Source organism: Pleurodeles waltl, chromosome 2_2 (assembly GCF_031143425.1).
Source record: "Pleurodeles waltl isolate 20211129_DDA chromosome 2_2, aPleWal1.hap1.20221129, whole genome shotgun sequence".
NCBI lineage: Eukaryota > Metazoa > Chordata > Amphibia > Caudata > Salamandridae > Pleurodeles > Pleurodeles waltl.
In genome coordinates this window covers 605,721,676-605,744,212 of record NC_090439.1, presented here as the reverse complement: position 1 = coordinate 605,744,212, position 22,537 = coordinate 605,721,676, and the positions used below count along the sequence as shown (strand labels likewise).

General features: G+C 39.5%; 1 protein-coding gene across 2 annotated transcripts in view; it reads right to left on the bottom strand.

Annotated features, from left to right (window-relative positions):
- SNTG1 (syntrophin gamma 1) overlaps positions 1–22,537 on the bottom strand; it is a 3,232,656-nt gene that overhangs the window by 2,342,050 nt on the left and 868,069 nt on the right. The gene's annotated exons all lie outside the window — the stretch shown is intronic.

Genomic DNA, 22,537 nt, shown 5'->3' with positions numbered 1-22,537 from the left:
CTATAATTTTTAATACTTCCAATCCCACCAGACATGTTTTTATAAATTTCATGATAACTATGGAATGGATTTAGACCACACCAAGCAGAAACACTTCCTTGAGTAACGATGTACATGGAGTTTGCTGTAATCCACTCACCACTTTTACTGTAGAAGATAGCAAAGATTCCTATTTAGATTTAAATAGGACATGCCTCCTCCCCATTTATTCTTTCCCCCATAGACATACCTGCACAGAACTTACATTGCTGAACTTAAATTGCGAGATTTGCCGAATTGAGCCAAAATTATTAGCAAAACAAAAAGTGTTTTTTTCAACTGAATTACTACCTAGCCATAATATTGAGTAAGTATAATCATAATTGGATTATGAATTTCTTTTCTTCATAGTATAACATCTAAGAATGCTTCTTAGATCCCTTTTCTTAGTTCCTTTCAATAAAACACTCTGCCCATGCTTCATTTTCAAGAAATTACAATATAAAACATATAGAAAAGATAATGTGATAGTTTAACATATTTAAACCCAGCACTTTAATCAACCTCCAATTGTAGGAGTAATTGGAAAGTTAATGATTCTTCCACCAAAAGCTTCATTTACTACAGTCATAGAACAGATGTTTAATATAATCCTCTGCACTTACTTGTTAAACATGCGACTGCCTAAGGACAATTTATACAGTCATTAGCAAGAACTGAAGTGTAGTATAACATTTCCCAAGTTATTTTTCATGCTCGTATATTAAAGCACATTGCCTAACATGACACATAAACGCATAAAGCTAGCAGACCATTCAGTCAACAGATAGAAAAAGCAATAAACCAGTCTTAACACAAAAAAATATGACTTTTATGAGGAATTGTAAAACCACAGAAATTGCTCAGTTGCATTATCATTATAATTCCAAACCGGAATGTTGCTGATGACTGTAACTAAAGGAAATAAAGTTTGAATAAAGCAGACTTGTGGATGGACTTTTTTGATGTTACTAAGACGTTGGCAAACAGTATGTAGAGTATGCCCTGTAGGGCATCAGTTCAGTCTGTCCTGAGCAGGCATTAAAAATGATGGAAAAAATGGCGCAGTAAAATCTTGTAAATTTCACTGCGCCTTTTGTTTTGGGCCTCCCTCTGTGGTAATGACCCCCTTGCATACATTCTACCTGGAGCAGGAATAATATGGCATGCATTGCACCACTTTGCACATATGGCACACGAGAACGGCATCCTTAATGCCTCCTTTGCACAAAAAGAAATTACACTAAGGTGGAGCAAGGGGCTTATAAATAAGGCCTTAATTGTGGTGCCTGAATTAAATCTGTAATTAAGTGTCTGTGAAAGGGGTATAGCCAAGGCAGGGAAAGATTGCCATCTGAATTCTATCCTGTGCTTGCGGGTAAACTCTCCCAACAACTATTGCAAAAGTATATGGCAAAAAGTAGTCAGAATGCTTTCCCCAGCTACCAAAGAGACATTTGTAGAGGGACCATTAAGGCAAAGAAAAGAGTCTTTGGATGTGAAAGCATACCACAAACAGTACATGCTCAATTTAGATGGTAAGATACTTCGAAAGGTAAATAAGTTGGCAAAGATGCAGCTATATTTAACAAACCCACTAATCTTGATCAGTTCGTTAGATAAGCATTTTTCTAAATGTTAGAAAGCTATCCCACATATTTAGCAGCCACTAAAAGTGTCTCCTCTGTCAAAGGTTACTTCTAGAGCTATGGAGAAGGCTTTCCATTCGTTGGATTGGGAATACCTGTGTGGATGTTTGGGAAGTGCAATTTAGGAATCAGATTTTACAAGAGATTAGGCTTGTCTGTACTCCCTTCACCCCACTCCAAGGATGAGGACTTGTCAAGTCACTTCTCATGCTTGCTCGTTCTACAGGCATAACCAACATGAATGTCCGAGGTTGCCTTTGCTGTTCCCACTGGTAATGGAACCACTGTAGCACAGCTAAGAGACATTTTTTTTACTGGTGGCATAAAAGTAAACAATTACATGCACTCCTATCCCTTTGTGTGCAGACAATGCGCTGGTTTACCATAGCGATGCTGCTTCTAGCCTTGCACAAGCCATTCTGAATCTAGAACAGTTTGGCGCCCTGTGCAGTCTGCTAGTGAATGAAGGCAAATCTTGCTTATTCACAATCAAACAACTTGCCACTTGAAATGGTCAGGAACTGTCAACAATGACACTTTCTTGGAAACAGCCCACCTTTAGTTACCCATGAGCACAATCATCACATATCACAGCACTCAAAATGTTACAGAAGGGAACATAACCAAGGAAATATTTGTGATGAAGAATTCTGTCCTCTCCTGAAATGGACTCCCACTTTCAGAGATGGAGAGATTAGCATTATCCCAATTGGCGTTGCTTCCATAGTTATTACATTGTGTTGTAAACATTCCTATGTTAGTACAAAAGCAGGTATTCAAGACCTTAATTCAATAGTATTTGGTGCAACATTGAGAGGAAAGATACAAAGGGTAGAATTAACAATTTGTCATCTACTGATTGTCAAGGGCAGATTTAATACCCATGACATTTACCTGACAACACAATTACAGTTAGTAAGGAAGGATAATTTCTACAGGACACAATAGTGAATCTCACTTAGTAGATACAGCGTTATATCGCTGTAGTTTTGCCTCTTACGCCTCCATAGTAAAACAGTACATGCCTGAGGCGTACATACATGGTGTTCCCCAGGTTCAGAGATATGACACCCACAGCAGAAAAGAGTACAAATGGAAAGAGGCTAAAATGTTACTATAAGGTGAGCACATTGATAACACTGTTCTCACATTTAAAGATATTATGGAGTTGTACACTTCCTGACCTGTAAAACAATAGTGAGATCATTTAGTCATACAATTCAGAACAAAAGGAACCACAAATGCATTTAATCTTCAATGTGCTACTCACAATGGTAAAGTGCCACTTAATACATTAAACTATAATGCTATTTTGTCAATAAACATTGATCTGATATAGTGATTACTTACGAATTAATAGCTTGGAAATATTACACCTCTAATGAGAAGTATTGGGAACAGGAGATATATAATGTTGGATGGAGCCATCTCAGACTTAAAATCAAAGTTTTTCTTGGACATATGTTTGAAGTAAGAAACAATACGGTGTGTTACTTTGTATGTACCTTCGTTTTTGCTCTATACATAGGATTTGTTGCATTATAAGAATGATTGGATTGAAGAGAAGTTATTGACCAGAGTAATGGTACTTTAAAGCTCCTAGAGCCATGGTGATTCTTTTCCATCACATCTCAAAAGCATTCCCCATCCACAGGGGTACACCTCAGGGGTGTCCCCTGCCTCTGCTAATTCTTTCCATTTACTTGGAGCCCTAGCGCCATTGCATAATGTGCAATACATTCAGAACTTCTATTGAACTCAATATGGTTGCAGTCAAGATAACTTTCTATGCTGATGATGCTGCCACATACGCTGAAGATGCTATTACGACCAAGCCCAACATGGACGACAAGGCCTCTCTCTTTGCGTCAGCCTCCTGGTATAAATTAAATATACATAAAACTCAGACCATTCTCAACCATTCATCTAACTATAAAAATGTAATAGATGATACTGTATATTTAGGGATCTAAATTACTAGCCAACTAGATGATATTATTGAAGCAATGTATATCTAAAATGTGCAACTGGAATAGATTACACTGTCAGTTAAAATGAATAACCTTTCAACATTTTTTAAACCTATTTAGAGTATTCCCATTTTGGTTTCCCAATTCTTTTATTCAAATAATTAAACTCTGGAGCTCATAGATCTATTTGATTTATTAAGAGATGTACAAAAGGTGGCTATTTTTTTCCATAATTTTAAAATGTACTATTGGGTGGCCTTTGGACACTGTATCTGTTAGATAATTGTGATAACACAAATAATTTTATATATCAATTCAGCAGGAAAAAAGGCATGGTACAATCCTGTCTTGGTCCTTCTTGAGCAGTGTGTTCCTCAAGGGTGAGCTTGGTGCCCAGGTTGAATACAAGTGATTTGGCATTCAATGAAAGTTGGGGTTTGAAGCTGGCATTGTTCAGGTAATTGAGACAGATCTGTACTGTGTCTTGTAAGTTGTGTTTGACAAATAACAAGAATTCTGCCATGGTTGGGTTAAGCCCGAGGTGGATGCTGGACATCCAGGTCTGGATGATTTGCAGCAGTGTTTAAGGAATTGGATGTTTGAAGCAGAGGAGACTTTGGAATAGAGTTGTATGCCATTGGCAGACTGGTAAATCTTAATGCTATTATCTGTGAGAAGAGCATCAAGCAGCTCCATGACAGGTTGAAGTTTACAGGAGACTATATGGAAACCTTGTGGATTCAACAGTTGATAGCAATCATTTGTGACCTGGAAGTGCCCTTGTGAACAAAGTGCTAGGAAACTGCAGTACTGGAAAGGTCAAGTGGGTTACACCTAACAACATTTCAGAATTAAATGTAACTGGTAATTGAATTTTGGTGAAATATGGGATTTACCACTACAAAGGCCCAGCTGATCACACCACCATATTAAATAGAGTAGACTCAGTGGAATGCGGATCTTTGTATCTCTCTGCAGCCCATGAGACCCTTATTCAGCCAATAGTCATAGTCAAGTGTATTTGCATAGTTAATAAAAACCATTGCATAAAGTTTTTAAAAAACTAAATAAATGTGTAGTACACCCATCGATGATGAACAAAGAAAAACATAAAAATCTTTTCATGGCAATAAAATCAGTAATTTAAAAGTTCCCACAGTCTGGACATATTGTATGTAGAAATTTAAAAGCCCTCAGACCCTGTTCGCTGCTTTGGCACTTTCCCTGTGGCTCACCAGGGCCAGTTTTATCTTTGAATGAACAAATTGTTTCGTGCTATAAAGTGCTATTAGCTACAGCATTATCTATCCCTTTGAACCAGGTTGTAAAGTGCCAGTAACTAGCGCAAACAAACATTATTAAAAGTAACCTGCTCTTGCTCCTTCATTGGTCCAGATTCTTTATTAAAAACTATTTTAGCCATTTTCAGATGTTAACCTCTTGAAGCGGGTTATAAGGTGCAGGTGACTTGTGCAATAGAATGTTCTTAAAAGTAACTTGACCTTGGTTCTCCACTGGTCCAGTTCTTTTAGAAGTGGTTTTCAGAATTTTAGTCTCTTACAAGTTAGGGGGATTGAGGTGCCACTTATCCATGTGAGTACTGCTTGCCTGCAGAAGCAAATTTGTAGATTTAAAAAGATTGGTTGTAATAGCTTTTTCCTTTGTGCCATAGGCACCGAGCATAGACAGAAGATGTGAGCTAACATCTCTTACTTATACCAGCAACAGCAACTTTGGTTTGGGGACTTTTTCCAAGCTGGAATGAGATCTTTAGCAACTATGATCCTGAGTCGATGTAGCATACATTGCTGCTTTAAGGCCTGGGAAAAGTGCACTGAAAGATACTCCTGATGTCTCAAGATTTCTGTATGAATTGATCACTGTCCAGGCGTGTCTTCTTCTTGCAAAGGATTTTTTATCTGTTGAAAGAGACATGAATCTGATGAGGGAGAAAATTACTCGGCTAAAGGCAGATTTTCCCATAAAGGTAGCCCAGACATCTGAAATATCTATATCCTCAATAGCCTGACTTAAGTATTCTCCCCATGAGATTTTTTGGTTACTGGGCTGTTCCTCGAATTCAAGCCAGCATAAATTGTTAATGAAGCCACTCTCTGAAACTTGCAGTCTACAGCAGTTTGACAAAAATGCTCTTGCTTTGAAGTGATTGATTTTTTAAGCCAAACTCTAGATGTACCTGGGCTGATGAAGCACTTTTTAGTATAGAAAACAATGTTTTATACACTTTCATTTGAATAATGTTAGGTGTTGCCATTTCCCATTCATGCATGATTTCTATGCCATAGACAACATTGGCTTTAGCTGTTCTGGCATTACAGTAATTAGATGGCTAAATGATGGACAGCCCAGTTTCTTTTTCAGTAATTTGAACACAAGAATTAACACCTGTGCTTTTGCCTGCATAGCAGCTAAATGTTATTTAAAGGTAATTTGATGTTCCAGATTGATGCCTAAATATTTTTATGTGGTAGCAAATACTTTTGAGTAGACTGTGGAGTAAGAGTTGTGATTCAAGTTGTTGGACTCCTAACTGCCTGTTCAAAGAGCTACTGTCAGTTGGTCAGCAATTGGCTAAGACTATCACACTGTACTTTGGTGTGCTTGCCACCCCTTCTCTTGAATGAGTATGTTCAGCTTTTTCATTAGGGGTTGGTCAATTATGATGTTTGCTTTCCAACTATGCTGATAATTGTTAGAAATTGGATTTTTGGTTGGCAGTCAGGTTGCCCTCTGTCCAAGCAAGAACCCTCACTCTCACGAGATCTCGGGACAAGAACATTTAGAAACCACTGGATCACCTTCTGTTAATGTGATCAATCTCTCCAGACTCCAGCTTACAGCAGGGGCTAAGAGCTTATTGGCTAAATTTCTGTCCTACTTCTTTTGGGGATTCTTGTAGATCTAAAATTGACTTATTTAGGTTTGTTCGGAAACTCAAATTAAAAAGATATTTTCATTTGAGTCCGGTTGATTATTCCACTTCAGATCCACTAGTACAGAGTTCACCATTAAGTACTCTATCTATTGAGAATGAACATGACACAGCAATTCTTGTTTCCATAGCCGAACGAGATGATGACCCCAATATTTTTTCTCGAGTACTTCAAGACTTAGATGTAGTTTCTAATATTAGTACTCCAAGTGGCTTGAAAAGGAAATTGAATTGGACACTGAGATCATCAGGTTTGAAACCTTTGGACACATTTTTTTATGTCGTTTGTAAGGACCTTGATAAATATTTATCAAGGAGAAAGTATTGACGTTTCAATAAAAATCTTAGTTTGGATGAACTAACTGCATTGGAACAACTCAGACAAGAGAAGGACATTATCATTAGACAAGCAGACAAAGGTGGAAACGTAGTCATCATGATTAAACTTGATTATGACGACGAGATTTTGTCGCAATTAGATGACATTACCTGCTATGAATGTGTGAATAGGAATCCCATTCCCAATTTGATACATGAGATCAATATTAGGCTACTTGCCTGGCGTGAACAGGGTGTACTCAATAATGACGAATACTGTTATCTTAAAGTTGACCATCCAAGGTTTCCTTGTCTTTACACACTACCAAAAGTACATAAGGAACTTTCGTTTCCTCCGGGTAGACCAATTGTTTCTGGCATAATGGGTCCTACTGAAAGACTTTCGGAGTATGTAGATTGTTTTCTACAACCCTTGGTCTATAATCTTCCTTCTTACATCAAAAATTCCACACATTCTTAACATCCTTAGTGATATAGACTGGGAGAGCAATATGCTTTTGGTGACTTTGGATGTTGCTTCTTTATACACCTGTATTAGTCATGACTTAGGACAATTGGATATGAGATATTTTCTGAATAGATGATCGGCAAGTATTTGGGAGCATACGGAAATGCTGACAGAAATGAAGGATTTAGGGCCAGATGTACCAAAGGATTTTACCCATTCTGTGTCTATGGGAAAAAGCTTTCGTACATATGGCCCTTAATTCTTAAAAACAACTTTTTTCTGTTTAATAAAGCTTGGTTTTGACAAAAAGAGGGCATAGCCATGGGCTCCAAATTCTCCCCCTCACATGCTAACCTTTTTATGGGGTGGTTTGAGGATAAATGGGTTTGGGGCACTGAATCTATTCAATGGCAGACACATATATTATATTGGGGTCGCTACATAGACGATTGTTTTCTGATTTGGACTGGTGGCAAGGATAAACTGGTTGAATTCTGTGAGTTCCTAAATTCGAATTCTATGAATGTTAAGTTTACTTATCAATTTAGCTCCGAGCACATTGAGTTTTTAGATGTTGAACTTTTTATTGCCGATGGTAAAATCCAGAGTAGGCTTTTTCGTAAAGCCACAGCATGTAATTCTATCCTACATGCAAAAAGTGCACACCCCAAACATCAGATTACCTCTATTCCCTATGGAGAACTGGTTAGGGCTCGACGTAATTGTAGTGTTGATAGTGACTTTGTACATCACATCAATGATATGGGACAGAGATTTAGAGCTCGTGGCTACTCTAAGAAAATGATTAGGAGGGCTCAACATCGGGCTAGATCACTTGTGAGAAGTGACACATTACAAATCAAGGATCAGAACAATATTAGTAAGGAATCTAATATGGTTCGTTTTGTTACTGACTTTAACTAGGTTTCTTTGATCTTGAAAGAAATGCATGACGAAACATTGGGATATGCTACTTCGGGACGAAGCATTAAAGAGTATAATTCCAGAAAGGGTATATACAGCTTATGGGAGAGGTAAAACTTTGAGAAACATTCTTAGTCCCAGTTTTACCACTAATTTGCCTAGTAACACTTGGTTACCCGCACAGAGGATGTTTTTTTTTTTATGTGGTCGTTGTGGGGTATGTCGCTGGGCCTGCCACAACATTAGTGAATTTTCTACAGCTGGACGAACAGTCACTATTAAATCTTCAATGGATTGCAGTACTTCCTTTGTCATTTATGTGATACGCTGTAAATGTTTTCGAATATATGTGAGTAGTACTATACGTTCACTCCGAATTAGAATTGGGGAGCACGTTAGGGCTCTCAAAAACTGTGATGTTAGATATCCTATTGTGGCACACATACTTTCTTGTAATTCACAAACTGTGCACAAGAGTTTTGAATTTTTTGGATTTGAACATGTCTCCAGGCATCCAAGGGGTGGTAATTGTGAATTATCCTTACGTAGAAAAGAGGCACTGTGGATAATGAGATTGATGGCTGTTGAGATGGGTCTCAACACAGACAGAGAGTTGGAATACTTTTTGGGGGATTAAACAGTCCTTGTTATGAATTTCAATAATATCTCATACATGATGTAATTATATTTGTTTGTGTTAAATAGTTTACATTTGCATATGTAAGAACTTTGTCATGAATAATATTGACTTTTCTGTTCCATGTGGGACTTGAATGGACAACCAAAATTCTCAAATAGACATTTTTGTAAGAACTTTTTTACATGGCTTAAGATGTTACTTTGTACATCATCGTTGCTCTTTTTCTATTGCCTCTTTGTCAGTTTCGATTTTCCATATTCATTTCGATTAGTCACCTATTCTCTTCCTTTCCTCTTTTAGTTTATTTTCCTTTCAATATTAATATTACTATGTTTTAGTGTAGCCCCTTGGAGTTTGTGTTGTTGACACTTTGCGCTTTAAAGTGGCGAACTATATTATTCTATTACTGTGCTGTAATCTGATTTGGTCTTGGAGATGGACCTTTAATTTACGTTGGTCACTCAATAAATTTTTGAGTTGCCGTTTCATACTGGACCACAGATAGATTTTTGTGTTTTTGCTAGTTGTTTAATAACAACATTCTCTGTTGTGGTTTCGTAAAAACTACACGATCTGGAGTTTTACGTCTCTGTTACAATATTGTCTGTTTTTGATTTCCATGACTTGTAGGAGTGACACGAAAGTCAGTCCTATCTTTATTTTTACAGCTCAGTCCTTTCTCGGTTTTGCTGGCTCCCATAGTATGTGTATTGACTTGCGGGTACGATGAACATGGACGGCGTACTCACGTTTTCGGGCATGAACGCATGCCGGTTTCTGGATCGCTTTGTGTGTAAACTGGGGTTTTTGTCACGGTTTATGAGCCAAGGTGTTGGTCACTTCCAGGGCATGCAGTTATGCACACGGATGAAATTTGTTTTTCTTTCGTTTTTTGTAGCTTTCGTATCAGAGATTAAATAATTTGAGGAGATTGGAAGGCATGTTTGGACATTTCATTTGTATACCGTGACTCAGGTATTACCGTTTTACTTTTTAGTGTATCCTATGATATATTGTTCTGTATTATACTGCATGATTTTGTTTGTGCAGATTAGGAATTTCCAGTTCTTACGCTTATACATTCACCTTGTTTTAGACTTGGTATTCTGGATTTATGGACTCCATGTGAACATGACGATGTATGTGCAGAGTCATTTTACTTTCATCATATATCAGGTATAGAAATTTATTTTGGGCAACCTTACAATGGGGAGCATGGTGTGTTCACGATGTGCTTGACAGTATTTGGTTTATTTCTTCTTTTTCTTTTTCATTTGTACTTTCTATAACTTTCTATGTGATATCTCTGTATGGTAGATACATGGTCAGTTTTTGTTTACTCTTTACGGGTTATAAGGTTTGAAGCTGATATTTGTTGATTATTCTAACGCCCCCAGATCAGGCATTACTTAATGTATACACTAACATCTCCTGTGTGAATTTAGCCAGTGTAAGTTATTGTGCACTATTGGCAAGTTTGATAGGAACTCTTTTCACTTGTTAGGCGTTCAGGTAGGGCTAATGTAGCTTCTTACTTTCTTGTTTCCATTTCTTCTTTTCTTTGTATTTATTCATTCTTTCTATAGTTTTGTCCTCTTTATTTGGGACATTTGGGTGCACTTACCCAGTCGGTTATCTGAGCAATTTGATTTTCTAATTTTCATTATTCATTCATAATTTCCAGCCCTGATGAAGTCGTTGGGGTTATTTGCCCATGACGAAACACGTGTTGGCTTGGAATAACGGGTGTTTGGACTGTTGTGAAGACTTCACTTAATAAACTACGCGGACTTGACTACATATTCAAACTGTTTTGACTTTGATTGTTAAATCCTTTGGTGTAATATTTCAGACATGGTTTTGTAATTTGCGTTTACTTGTAAAGAGTGCCTCACACCTGTGTTTCACTATTTCTGTTTTTTCATAAACCCTTAGGGTTTGGTGTAGTCCCTTGTGTAGGCACATTTTGAGGTACAATTTTGGGCCTGACTTTCCCGGAGCGCCTTTTCTTGTCCCTCTTTATACACCCCCCCCTTCTTTATTAAGAACCCTCACTCTAGTCAGGGTAAGTCACACACAATCCAAATCATCCTGTGCCCACCCTCTGGTAGCTTGGCACGAGCAGTCAGGCTTAACTTGAACCGCCTGGGGTGTGTCGACTCCCTTCTTCAAGTTGGGCACCACATCTCTGGGCTTGTGCCCTTCTTCAGCAGTACTGGATGCAAGATTTTTGCTGCCACCATCTGAACTGGACTCAGCCCTTCCGGCTTCCAGTTTCAGCTCTTCACAGCTCAGCTCCTGAGCTGCAATCCTTTCTTTTTCCAGGGCTAAGGCTCTTGCTGCCTCAGCACTCTCAATAAACTCATCTAGCTCTTCCACCTGCCGCTTTTGAGCTAGGAGCCATTCATCTCTCACTGGTTCTCTTTCCTCATCTGAGTAGTCCTCCTCCTCATAATCATTCTCAGGGCTATGATTCCTTTGGTTCTTTGCTGCCTGTTCCTCTGCCCATTGTGCTTCTCCCCAGGCTACATAGATATCTAGCAGTTCCATCTTAGTGGATCTCTTTGACATGGGAAGTCCCGATTTTCTGCAAAGCCCATTCAGCCTTAGTGAGGGATTCAACAGGCACAAGGTTTGACACATCGTAGTCTTCTGTGAAGCTGGAATCCATTCCCAATCTGGCAAGGTATCACAGGCAAAACCAAAAATCAAAGTCCAAAATCAATAATATATCCAGGAGGACATCAGAGAACCAAAAGCAAGAAGATGAAAAATCAAGTTGACCTTCAACTGTGGGTAGGTAGTGAAATACTTAGCTACTGTATGTCACTGCACAAATACAAGTCCTATCCTCACCGCTGATCACCAATGTTAGAAATGGGATTTTTGGTTGGCAGTCAGGTTACCCTCTGTCCAAGCAAGAACCCTCACTCTAGTCAGGGTAAGTCACACACAATCCAAATTATCCTGTGCCCACCCCTGGTAGCTTGGCACGAGCAGTCAGGCTTAATTTAGAAGGCAATGTGTAAAGCATTTGTGCAATAAATCATACAATAACACAATATAGCACCACAAAAATACACCACACAGTGTTTAGAAAAATATATAATATTTATCTGGATATTTGCAGGTCAAAACGATCAAAGATGCAATATGAATTTGTAAATATATCACTAAAAAGTGATATGAAATGTCTTAAGTCTTCAAAAAGTAAACAAAATCTCTTTCAAGCACAAAGTACCTGGTTTGGAGTAGAAAATCTCGGCAGAGGGCCGCAGAAGAGGAGATGCGTGGAAAAATGGTGTGTGCGTCGGTTACGCCCTTCACACACGGACTTCCGTCGTTATTTTTCACGTGGGGAGACGTGCATCGTTCTATGGGAGGAAAAATGGTGTGTGCGTCGGTTGCGCCCCTTCACACACGGACTTGCGTCGTTATTTTTCACTCGGGGAAGATGTGCGTCGTTTTCCGGCATGCGGACCATCTCCTTCTATGGATCACAGGATTACCAGATGTCCCACGGTCTGTGCGTGGATTCTTCGGCTTGTTATCCGGCTGCGCATTGTTCTGGGAGGCTGTGCGTGGAATTTTCTTTCTCACGGTAGGCGTCGCGTCAATTTCCCCTCTGGAAGTTGGGCGCCGTTGTCCATGCGAGGCCATGCGTCGAAGTTCCATTCGCACCGCAGGCGTCGTGTCGAGCGGCGTCTTTCTGGATCAGCGTGCGGTGAATTTTTCACAGCGGAACAAGCTGTGCATTGAAAATTTCGGTGCACGAAGAGTCCAAATGAAAAAGAGAAGTCTTTTTGGTCCTGAGACTTCAGGGAACAGGAGGCAAGCTCTATCCAAGCCTTTGGAGAGCAGTTTTGCAGCCAGACAAGAGTTCAGCAAGGCAGCAGGCCAACAGCAAGGCAGCAGTCCTTTGTAGAAAGCAGACAGGTGAGTCCTTTGAGCAGCCAGGCAGTTCTTCTTGGCAGGATGCAGGTTCTGGTTTCTTCTCCAGCAAGTGTCTGATGAGGTAGGGCAGAGGCCCGGTTTTATACTAAATTGTGCCTTTGAAGTGGGGGTGACTTCAAAGAGTGGCTAAGAAATGCACCAGGTCTCCTTTCAGTTCAATCCTGTCTGCCAGGGTCCCAGTAGGGGGTGTGGCAGTCCTTTGTGTGAGGGCAGGCCCTCCACCCTCCCAGCCCAGGAAGACCCATTAAAAATGCAGATATATGCAAGTGAGGCTGAGTACCCTGTGTTTGGGGTATGTCTGAGTGAATGTACAAGGAGCTGTCAACTAAACCTAGCCAGACGTGGATTGTAAGGCACAGAAAGATTTAAGTGCAAAGAAATGCTCACTTTCTAAAAGTGGTATTTCTAGAATAGTAATATTAAATCCGACTTCACCAGTCAGCAGGATTTTGTATTACCATTCTGGCCATATTAAATATGACCTTCCTGCTCCTTTAAGATCAGCAGCTGCCACTTCAACAATGTATGAGGGCTGCCCCAATGTTAGCCTATGAAGGGAGCAGGCCTCACAGTAGTGTAAAAACGAATTTAGGAGTTTTACACTACCAGGACATGTAAACTACACAGGTACATGTCCTGCCTTTTACTCACACAGCACCCTGCTCTAGAGGTTACCTAGGGCACACCTTAGGGGTGACTTATATGTAGAAAAAGGGGAGTTTTAGGCTTGGCAAGTACTTTTAATTGCCAAGTCGAAGTGGCAGTGAAACTGCACACACAGGCCTTGCAATGGCAGGCCTGAGACAAGGTGAAGTGGCTACTTACGTGGGTGGCACAACCAGTGCTGCAGGCCCAATAGTAGCATTTAACCTACAGGCCCTAGGCACATATAGTGCACTCTACTAGGGTCTTACAAGTAAATCAAATAGCCAATCATGGATAAACCAATCAACAGTACAATTTACACAGAGAGCATATGCACTTTAGCACTGGTTAGCAGTGGTAAAGTGCCCAGAGTTCAAAAGCCAACAACAACAGGTCAGAAAAAATAGGAGGTAGGAGGCAAAATAAGTTTGGGGATGACCCTGTCAAAAAGCCAGGTCCAACAATAACGCACAGGATTTGTTTCACCCACCACAAAATTCTACTGCTGATTATTTGGGAGTCACTAAGATGTTGTCAAACATCCCAGATTGGTTAAATAGGCCGCCTGATTGTTAATGTTGCTATAAGCATGTACTTCTCATTGTCACGGACAACAGGTTTAAAATAAGAGCTCTAGGCACCGCTCCTTTTAGATCGGGGATCCCTTTTGAGTAGATGACATTAACACCCAAAATGAATGAAAAATAAAATGAATATCCTATCCGCATTTTGTGAGATAAACAGCTTTCTGTGGGCAGACTTCTAACAAATGTCTTAGGGTTTAGAAAGTTTTTCAAGTACTGTTTCAGATGCCCCTTCGATAGGGCTGTGACTGGTTATTAATTAGACTTCAGTGATACTTTATGAGCAAGAAACTCCAACTTCACTGTAAGTGGGAAGAGCTGAGCTGCAGAACTAGGACAGTTTTTATCTTACCAGAGCATTCCCAGATTCTTTCTGAATATAAAAATAGCATTGGCTCCCAAACCAATTCAATACATTAAGCATGGCAAACAAGCTTCTATTCAGTAAAGCCCTTGGCTATGTGAAACAGTGATTTAGTCCACACTGTCCCCTTAGAACCATGAGATCAGCAGGTAAGCAGCTCCTGGCTGCTCCACAGAGTGTAAGGAAAAAGACAGAAGGGAATGTTTCCCAGTGTTAGGAAAAAGACAGAGTGGAATGTTTCTCAGTATTTGCTAGCTTCTTCTGAAATTGTCACACAGATGATCTGCATTACATTCACCAACTTCCCCCTTTCAGAAATTGATCAAACCTCCTCTGTTTGAGTAGGTCCATTATAAGGGAGAGTATTGACCCCCCCTATTGGATTTTACTGTACTAGAAATGTTTGATTGATTGATTCATTGATCTATGAAATAACACTTTCGGGAAAAGGGTTTGATATATTCCTTAGCTGTAATGCAGCAGACCAATCTAGTAGATTTTAAATTTTGTGTTGTTTGGATTTTGGAAATATGTATTCTATTACATCACTAATGACAATAATTTGTGACTAAAGACATTAAGCTCTTTAATTGCAGGTAACGGATGCGTAGTCTACCTATCACTTGCCATAAGAAGGATTCTGTTGCCCTTTTCCTCACAGTGTCCTAGCCTAGCAAATGCTTAGCGTAATATTGGAAAATAGGCAAAGTTGTGTGATTTTGATATCAGCCTAGCACGTTTAATCTTAGAGATGCTGACATCAAACAAAAACAGTTCTGAGCAAAGCTTGTTCTGTGTGGGAAAATCACTTAAAAATAATGCAAAGCAGTGCATGGCACTGTTTTGCACTATTTGGCACCAAGGAGGCGCTCCATGGGTGGTGCATGGACATTCCCATGCCACTAACCAAATTCTGCTGCAAAGCCCTATTTACTAAAAGAAGTAGGGTTTTGCGTCAAGGAAATAGCGCCCATTCCAACTAGACGCTATCACTGCGAAATGCCTTTATTTCTCCTTTCTTTTGCGACTTTGCATGTGTGCTGCACTTCACAGCACACATACAAATTGGGAAAAGATTTAAAATTAGTCCAAGCAAAGTACTTTGTACTGGAAGGCTATCCCTGTAGTACAAAACCTATGCTAGACTCACGTGGACACCCTTTCACTGTGGTGCAAAGGTGTGTGCATGGCGCCCAGCAGCAAATTTCTGCACCGGAGAGGTAAGGAAAGTGACATATTTCTGTAAATATGGTGCTATTCTCCTCTGTCCTTCTCGGGCAGTGCAGCACAGCATTTTTGGATGCTGCACTGTGCAGCAAGACAATTTAAAAAATCTGGGCCTGTGTGCCCACGAGCTGTGGAAGAAATCACAAGGATCTCCCTTGAAGTACCGAATACGTGTCCTATACAAAAAGGAGACTGCATGCAGAGTTATATATGCAGAAATGTTTAACATAGACAAATACACAGAATGTAAACGTGATGTGGGAGTACAACCTGGAGCACCTCTAAAATTCTGCAAGCATGTACCACCGTGGTAGTGTTGAGACAGATATATTTGCAGGTATGTTTGGTCAGTATTGCCGATTCAATCATTTGCATAACATGTTTCTGAAATTTCTATAGTCATTTATGTTTAGAAGGCCTAAAATGTGCATAAATATCCTGAAAGACATTGAATGGTCTGAACTTATTAAACATATGCTGTAGATAATTTGGTGACAGCTGTCCCAAAGCGTCATGTCATAACCATGGAGGTGTCTTCGACCACTGGGATCCTTCAACTCACGGAAAAGAAGCAAAGTTCCAGGAGAAACAAGGTAAGCTCATGCTCCTTATAAAAAGTAGTTCCAAAAGCATCCAGGTTGTGACCTGGGACGTCTTCACACTGGGTTCCTACTGGGGCACCCACAGTAAAAATAAAATATCTGATGCCTGCTGGCATCCACAATGGGTGCTGGCTGGGGAGCCTACAGTTCCTACAAGGGCCTTGGGCTGCCCACAGCCCCAAAGTTATTATGAAGTATGGGTGTCCCAGTTGGGACCAGGACACCCAAAGAAAAAGAAGAACCATAACTTGTGCACTCGCCATGCACTGCTAATTTCCCAACATAATACATAAGTCATGACATCTTTTATTAGATAGATATACTCACTGCAAAAAAACAAAGGTTACAGTGACGTTGTCTTTGCGGAATAGAATGAAAACCTTAGAAATTCACAGAAAAAAACGAAGTTTACAGGGACGTTATAGTTAGCCTCACATTTCACTGGTCCTAACAATAACATCCTGAAACCTTTGGTTTATTTCAGTGAATTTTTAGGTTTTTCTTTAAGTTATTGCCTAACTATAACATTCCTGTAACATTTGGTTTTTAAGTGAATTTCTAATGTTTGTTTAATTTTATTTCCTAAATGTAACCACTAACCTTTAACAGTGAGTATGTGAGTGAGTGCTTAAGTGTGTCAGTAGGTCTGTGAGTTAATGTGAGAGTGTTCGAGTTGGTCTGTCAGTGTGTGTGTGAGTAGGTCTGTGAGTGGGTCTGTGACATTTACAAACAATTACTGCTTTTACATTAAAATCACCCATGGGAACATTTGTTGTTCTAAAACTTAGGTATTGGTTCTAAAAAGGTAAGGAAGCACAGTTCTAGATCATTCTGAAGTAATGTTATTTTGACTCAATCACTTTTTACAGTTGCAGGTCAGATGACCACCACCACTTATAAACATTTCCTTGTATGTACGAATAGCTTAGGTAAAAACAAGAGACGTGTTCAATCATAGCAGATCCTCCCTGTAAATGGCAACAATCATTGCAAGAAAACATTAGCCATTGGTAATTTGGTGTAAGAGAAAGCCAGGCATTTTAAATTACCATTATACTTTTAATTTTTGCAGTCTAGAACAATATGTAATACATATCATTGTGAGAAGCTCGCCTGTCATTGTTATTTTTTTAACACAATCAACAAAAATGCCCATTGTAAATTAATTAAATCTATTCATTATTTAAACCTTTAACTAACATTTTGCATTAGAGAATACATATGGGTGAGTTACAGACAACATTTTTCGATTATTCATTACGTTAATTTACATCTGGAAAAACAAATAACTTATAGATACCCTACAAAAATCCCCTGAAGTTGGAATGATAGACCACCATCAAACCTTCCTTCTAAAAAACATGAACACACAACTTATGGAAAAAATGAAAAACCACCAAAGGGAAGCAAACCCAAGGGCCAAACGATGAAATGCAAAGGAATTGCCACCCTCTTGGTGTTCAAACTGAGGATTCAACCTCTTCCTTTATCCCAGTTTAATGCTGCTCTATAGAGCTCTTCTTCTTTCGACGTTTTGGCCCCTTTTTCGCAAGGCTGGGTGTAGTTCTAATGATTATAGAGTGCTTTTGACATCTGAAACTATGCCTTTCATGACATGCACGCCAGTAATAGTGTCGCCCACTTGTACTGAAAAGCATTCCTCATATGAGTTAAATTGGATATCAGATGGTTCAAGAGAGGTTAAAATCATTCAGCTGTACGATGCCAAATGCCATAAATAATCTCCTTTATGTCAAGTCTGAAGATTCATATTGTGTGCATACATTTTTACTTTTTATAAATAGAAGCAACTTTAATTTTAGTAATGCTGATTCATCAGCTCATGTATATTTTGATATTCCATTATAATTGCTAAAAAAATACATATTTTACATTTAGGATAGTCCGGTTAGGTAATTTTTACAGAAGTCATTTTTCTACAGGTTGGAGAACATGTAAATTTAGTATGAAAATCATTGGTGGAGTTAGGTTTGTCGTTCTAATGTTATTTTTTACATTCTCTAGATTCATTTTTGCAGTGGTAGCTGGGTACAGTTCACTGACTCCCAGAGAGCTTTGACATAAAAGAAGCACTATCAGATCTGCCTGTGGAGATGGCTCGTGGAAGTGGTGTAGACACCCACATTGTTTGTTTAATGGCTATGAAAGGGGCAGAAACTTGACATACACAGAAGTAACTATACTTACGTAAGTATAGTAGCGTCATTTACTTTTTTCATTGCCACTGTACTTAAAAGTTAACCACTGTATGATTTCTAGTGAGGAGTAAGCCTATGCACGCCCTCTATTACCTAGAATGTACTGCTTCTTCTTCCCCTCATCTAGATGACTCAACGATGTCAAACAATTGTCTGTTATTTGTTTCCAAACCAGGCCAATTCAAAATTTTCACCTCAGAGAAACCTAGGATGCCTCCATTAGAGGTTTTCACTTTCTATCAGGGCAAAAAGGTTTGACGAAGCGAAAGGGCAAATCTTGTTGTTTCATAGAGAGGCTTACAAAATTAACATGATTTTGGTACAACATACAGGTTACTTACAAAGCAAACAATGCTTACTGGATGTTTTCAGTGGAGAATCATTCCTGGATATGGCTTGAATAGTCCTTTGAGGGCACCGAATATTTTTTATCAACCTTGCTGGGGTATTGGAGGAAGGAGCGCTCACATGTAATGAGGTGATCAGGAATATCATACAAAATCGAATATATAGGTTACTGCTAACATTTAGCTGAAGCAAGTCCGAAGGAACTCTTGATAGTCTTGACAATTCAAATATTGGGAATGCTGCCCCGGAGATTCCATGAATAGGCCCAAGAATACAGTACGCATCACACACAATTTCTTTCCTGTGGAGATCTCATGCACAGACTCACTGTTCTGATTGGTAAAACTTGTTAAAGGCATGATCTTATGAAACGTGACCATATAGGGACACAGCAACAACCTCTGCCACTTCAAAATAGAAAAAAATATTACTAAGGTCTCCAAAAGTTACTAAAATCAGTCTCTCGAATGGAAGTTCATTAGTGATGTATTACTCCAACATCTATGACTCCATGAGAACTTCAAATGGATGTTTTTCATGCGGAAAACAGAAAACTGTCATAAATCATAGCCATATGTACCCCTTGCCTATAAAATAATTTTAAGTAATCACATATTCATGTGGGGAGGTTCCTAGCAATATTATAAAGTATAAGCTTCATTCACTAAAAATAGCATATTTCTAACTAGGACATGATCCTGAGCTGTGCCCACTTCTACCTACCACCTGCCTTCATGCACAAATACCAATGACACATGAAGAATTCTCTAGACTACTGCATGGAGTCAATGTCAGATCTAATACTGATTTTTCACCACAAGGCTCTCTTGGATCAATGAAAAAATATCAAGAAAAAATATCTGCCTGCAATTTCATCTGGATTTTCCAAATGTTCAGAGGTTAGTTACCTGCCCAAGCTACACAATTTATCACATATTATCACAAATTACATGTTAGTGTTGATTGATTTATTTACTATTATTACACAACGCAATTATAGAAGCACATACTAAGGGCCTGATTTAGAGTTTGGCAGAGGGGGTTACTCGGTCACAACATGAAGGATATCCTGTCTGCAGTATTACAGTCCAATAATAGCCTATGGAGATCGTAGTATGGTGGACTTGGCCCCTAACTATAAGTATGTCCGTCCCACCACTGGACTGTCAAACACACGGGTAGGACGCCACCGCCATGGTGGTGGCAGCCCTTCAAGTATATTACAATGTTCCTGCCAGGCTGACCGGCGGGATCATTGTAATATGCATTCCCCCAGGTCAGTCTGGCAGGAACCTTGCTATGATATAGCACTCGGCTCCCTTTAGGGAGCCGTGTGCTATATACTGTAGCATGGATGGGGCAGTCCAGTACCCTCAGAATGTGCACTGTCTGCAAAGCAGAGAGTGAAGTTTCCGACAATGATGGGCAGTGGAGCAGTGCAGGGGCCCCCCTCTGGCCCCCTGCACTTATTCCTCCCAGCCTTTTCATGGTGGGGAAACCGCCATGAAAAGGCTGGCAGAGAACAAGGTTGCAATAAGCCAGGTGGAGCTGAGTTAATCGCCACCCTGGCTGACTTTAACCAAGACCGCCATCAGCCCATCGGGAACAATGTTCCCAGCAGGGATGGTTGTCCCCTGGGGTGTCCGCTTACCAGAGCTGCAATTGGGCGGCCAGACCACCTGGCAAGCGGTAGTTGACTGTCAATGGGAGTGTGGCAGTACTTGAACCGCCACACTCGTAATGAGGTCTTTACATTAGAATACATCTTAGACAAAACATCTCTATGGAGAAAAGGATGAATATTTTAAAGGCCATGACCCAATCCATCAGACTAGGCACACACAATTAACAAATTCCATACAAAGATAAAGGCTACTTTATGCATATTTATTTACACGAAAATTAGGATGCACCAGCATATGGGTAAATGTATCAAAGTCGTTCACTCTTAAACTAATATAAGCACAAAAATGTAAATAGTTTGAAGAAGAAAAAAGATGACCATTAGAATAGTTAAACTAATTAATGGCATTTGTATGGTTACTGACTTGCCAGAAACCATGTATATGAGTCCTGTAGAGAATTCCGAAAGTTATGTGAAATATTTTCAGCTTTTACTGTGACCATAATTCTAACACTATAGTAAATATCATCTGCGAAACTGGTGAAGGCAAAGAAGCTGGGTGTTATTAAACCCTACAAACAGTATAGCAATAAAATATTTTCTGCTTTCTACATGTTCCCAACAGTTTGGTGCCATGGGTGACATGTTTGGAAGTGGTTAACAGGCCTTGACCGTTTTAAATCTATCTGTAGACCGAGTCTGGCACACCAGTCGGCAGCACTGACTTCAAAACATTTATGTCTACAAAATTGCGAAGTTAGATCTTTCCCTTTCTGACTGGCTCCTAGACTTGCTCTTTGTACTGTGATTACTCCAGCGATCAGCGCTATATATGTCTCACTGTTATGGAAATTAGTTCTGCTCTCTTGAATAATAACCACTTGAACAAACAGTTTTAGCACGTGAAACTGAAAAAAGAAGGTGATCATGACCCCTTAAGCTAAAGAGCGTTGGCCTCTCTGACCGAGAAGCCACCTGTGCATGTAACCGAGATGACAGGTGTATGGGTCTTGTGTGACCCATACGTGGCTCGCTTGGCTCTCCTCCAGATCACTGGCTGCAGGGATGGTGCATAATAGATGGTATCATCTACGTCATATTTAAATATTATTTACTTAACTTGTGCTTCTCAATTAAGATCGAATGGAGTCATGATTGACGTCACTGGATTTATTTGGATATTTAAATTATTTCTCGGCATCCAAGATTAATCCTAGCCTGGCAGAAAAGCATGACAATGCTGGCAGTGCGCTTTAGGCTGACGTTTTAGTCAACTGCGAATGTTCTCAGGACACTGTTCACAATGCAAGTGACCAAAGATGGATTTTAAGCGTATTGTCACATGGTGGAGTCTTTTTCATCAGCTACTAATAAAACAGTGAACTCTACACCAATACAGTAGAATGAAGCAAACCTGGTTTCACTTTTCTTTTTAAACGAATGTAAGTTTTGTCACAGTTTTGGAATTCACAGGCAATAGAACGTATCAGCTATATATGGACTATTCATTCTCAGAATTTCTAGTATTACCTATATGTTCCTTGAAAATAGGATCTATTCGACAGTGACAGCGATATATATGTACGCGTGGCTTTATCTCAGGTTACGCCTTTATCAGCTGCTATTGCCACCAAACCCAAAACAACCGTTGAACCACAGTGCCGAACCCAAATTTACCAGGTTCAGAATGTTGTAGCTAAAGCTGTAGTTTGGATAAACACAACATGCACTTAAATACATCTCCAGATATAACCTATAAGACTGCCTGTTGTTTTTATGCGTCCAAACTGGGTACACTCCGCTGAATGCCTAAAGGCCAAGTTTCCATCTGCACTGAAAAGCACAGAAAAAACAGCAACATGACAGTTGTGCCTATGTATACATACTTTATATCGAACTCTTTGAAAAGTGTACCTTATGGCACATGTTTGACAACAGTAAATTAATCATCCAACCGTATTTTTTAAAAACGAAGAATAAAATGACTGTTCGATATCAGCGATCACATATGCATTCAAGGGTGAATTCA